Source organism: Pseudonaja textilis, chromosome 7 (assembly GCF_049901715.1).
Source record: "Pseudonaja textilis isolate UNSWEBS1 chromosome 7, rPseTex1.2, whole genome shotgun sequence".
NCBI lineage: Eukaryota > Metazoa > Chordata > Lepidosauria > Squamata > Elapidae > Pseudonaja > Pseudonaja textilis.
The window spans coordinates 379,533-383,059 of record NC_141996.1 but is presented as its reverse complement, the minus strand read 5'-3'; the positions used below and the strand labels follow the sequence as shown (position 1 = coordinate 383,059).

Here is a 3,527-nt window from a genome sequence, read left to right as displayed (position 1 = left end):
CCCTAATATAATCCTTGGTTGTATAAACAGACGCATAGAATCAAAATAACGTGAAATATTAGTACCGCTTTATAACTCCTTAGTAAGACCACACTTGGGAAACCGCACCCAATTTTGGTCACCTGATTATAAAAAGGATGTTGAAAGTCTGGGAAAAGTGCAGAGAAGAGCAACGAAGATGATTAGGGGGCTGGAATCTGAAACATATGAAGAAGAGTTGAGGGAATTGGGTTGATCTCACCTAGTGAGAAGAAGGACTAAGAGCGACATGATAGCCGTCTTCCCATGTTCGAGGGCCTATCAGAGAGGGGGGGGGGGGTCAACCTGAAGCAATGGATGGAAACTCTTCCGGAGGAGACCCAACTTAGACTTGAAAACCACCGATGGAACCGCTGGCCTTCAGAAGTTCTGGGTGCTCCAACACTGGAGACTTTGAAGACGAGACTAGACAGTGATGTGTCTGAAACGGCATAGGGTCTCCTGCTTGAGCAGGGGGGTGGACTAGAAGACCTCCAAGGTCCCCTCCAACGCTGTCATTCTGATTTCCCCCGCATGTTTTACAGACAGATAATTATAGGAGAAGGGCTGGCGGAACCTGGGGCAGGATTGAAAAAGGCATCAGCCCAGAATCCCTGCGTAGCTACAAGTGAACCAAGTCCAGCCTCCCTTGAGTTTCATTGGCCCTTCTCTACCTCCAAACGGGCCTCTGCCCTGAGTGGAGAAGAGCCCTGTGCAGAGGCCTTGTAGCAATAAATCCGTGTAATTGGACCTTCACGCGTGGACCTGGTCTTTTACACCTCTCACTAATATAGGATCGCAGCTCCTGCTTCTGCAAAAGATATTGCTTATTGCAACCGACCCAGGAAGATTGGCACATGAGCTCTTTTATGTCCTGATTTACGTCCTGATGCCGTAGATGATGGGGTTCAGCAACAGAGGAAGCAGGAGGGAGACGTGGGCCAGGAGGGAGCGCACCAGAGGGGACCCATGCCAGACAAATCTATGCGCCGCGCAGAGGCCAATCATTGGGGTGCGGCAAAGCACCCCGGCAGAGATGTGGGAGATGCAGGTGCTGAGGGCCTTCAGGCGACCTTCTCTTGAGCTGATGCTCAGGACGGTCTTAAGAAGCATCGCAGAGGACAAGGAGGTCAAGAGGGAATCCAGGCCAAAAGCGCAGAGCAAGACAAAGAGACCGTAAAGGCCGTGGGGTCGGCACACGGGAGCCGGATCGGGTTGGGGCGCAGGCAGCAGGGGAGAGGCAGCTGCCCCCTGAGAAGAGGCCGTGGGATGAGTAAGACGACGCTTTCCACTGCAGCGCCCAAGCCTATCCGGGCGATCCGGTCAGTGGCCAGGAGGGAGGCCTGCTGCAGCGGCTTGTAGATGACAAAGCGGTCAAGGGCCCAGAGCACCCCTGAGTCCACGATGGAGAAGCAGTGGATGAAGAAGAGCTGACTGAGGCAAGCGCCAAGGCCAACCTCCCGGGCACCGAAGACCAAGGCGCCCAGCACGGTGGGGAGGGTGGAGAGGGACACCCCCAGCTCGCTCACGGCCAGCGTGAGAGGAAGAGGTACCTGGGGTTGTGTAAGTTGTGGTTCTTCACAATTGCAAGGAGAACAGCGCTGTTTCCCAAGATGGCAGCAGCACAGAGGAAGCAGAAAAGGGGGGGGATCCAGGCGCTGCTCGCCTCCAGTCCTCGGATTCCGACCAGGAGGAAGGGGGGAGGGGGCACCCCAGCTTCTCAGGGGGGCCGTGGGTGTCTTCCCCCCCCCCTCCAGCACCTGCAGGTACGTGAAAATTAACACTGAGCATTGTGTCTGTGTTGCTGGTGCTTTGATCCTGCCCAGGAGGCAAGGCAAGACGACGTGCTGCGATTATCGGTGATGGACCATCGCTTGAACATCAGGTGCAGGATCCTGCCTGAGCCAATCACAAAGCTTTTTCTCTTCCAAGCTTTCGGGCTCCTGCTGGACTCCATCATCAGGGAAATTTGGCCTCTCCAGAATACGGTCAGGGGGCTACGCATTTCATCGTATTTATACTCACTGGTTGCCTCCCATTGCAATGAACAAGGACGTGCATTCAATTCCGCAGCTGCTAAGATTGCGGCTGAGCAACCATCAGCAAAGGAAATGGCTGAAACCTGGAAAAGGGGCCCCTTGTCAGTCAGGAGTGCTGATGGACCACCAGACGATCCGGAATTTGGGAGTCGAGGGCGCAACAGCACAAGGAAACAACAATCAACAGTCATGAAAATCCCTAGTTAACAATTAAAAGCTACACACAACTATATAGAGTATATAGAGCTAAATAAAATGGCTGCATATCAGTGGTGGAATTCAAATTTTTTACCACCAGTTCTGTGGGCGTGGCTTGGTGGGCGTGGCAGGGGAAGGATATATTGCAAAATCCCCCTTCCCTCCCCACCCCACTAACCTGCTTTCCAGCTCCGTTCTCCTGTGCAGGGCAACCAAAGGAGACCCGGCTGATCAGCTGGGACCCAATGGGAGGCAGAGAAGAGATGGGGGTTGGCGGGGCCAGTCGGAGGCGGGATTGGCCGGTTCTCCCAACTACTCAAAGTTTCCACTACCAGTTATCCAGAGCTGGTCAGAACCGGCTGAATCCCACCTCTGCTGCATAGATGTCAATTTTGGGCTCGACACAGGAACCCATAAATGAAACAGGTAGAGCAGCTCAGGGCTCATATTCTGGAGAGAGAGGGGGGGGCCTCCCTGGGGACGGGCTCCAGCAGGGGCCAAAGGCCTGGGGGAACAGTAAACCTTTGGCCACGGTGACCGACTCAGATTGGATCCTGCAACATTATCCGAGGATATTTCTGAGCATCAGACAGTCCTTGAAGGGAGGAACAAGTGGATAAAGTGGCAGCAGAAATCTGGGGCTCAAATAAGGTCGTAAGTCGAGGACTCCCTGCCCCTCACTTTCATCCAATGCTTTCCTTGGGCCGAGCGAGCTGCCTTCCTCTCCCTTCTGGGGAGCTCCAAAGGAAACCCCCGGTTGGCCCAGAGTCTGAGCCTTTGTGCCTCTCCTGAGTCTGGATCGGTAAAATTGGGCGGGGCTTAAAAGGGAACCAGGGACACCTGGCCGAGGGGCAGCCCATTCCCGGGACATCCCTACGCAGAGCCCACCTGCCTCTTTCCACCCCCAGCCCCAAACAGAAGCTGCGCCTGGGCTGGGAAGCAGTGGTGCTATTCAGCCGGTTCGCACCGGATCAGGCGAACCGGTAGCTAGAATTTGGGGTGGGTCGCTGAACCAGTAGTAAGTTCTGGCTGGCCATGCCCCCGACCCGGTCGCCCTCCCACCCGACGCTCGCTTACCCCACCTGCCCGACATTCACCTAAGGTATTTCTTTTTTTTCCCCCGCTACTGACAATCAGCCATAGATAAGATCAGCTGTGCCGGGATTCCCCTCGCGGAGGCCCAGGAAGGGCAACAAGGGAGGGAGGAGCTCAGCCCCAGAGGAGCTTTAGGGGAGCAAAAACGCCCCCCCCAGAGGCTCCTCTGAGGCTAGG

General features: G+C 55.2%; 1 pseudogene; it reads right to left on the bottom strand.

Moving 5' to 3' along the window:
• Positions 1 to 897: 897 nt before the first annotated feature.
• On the bottom strand, positions 898 to 3,126 carry LOC113450456 (olfactory receptor 51G2-like; annotated as a pseudogene).
• Between the last annotated feature and the right edge of the window lie 401 nt (positions 3,127 to 3,527).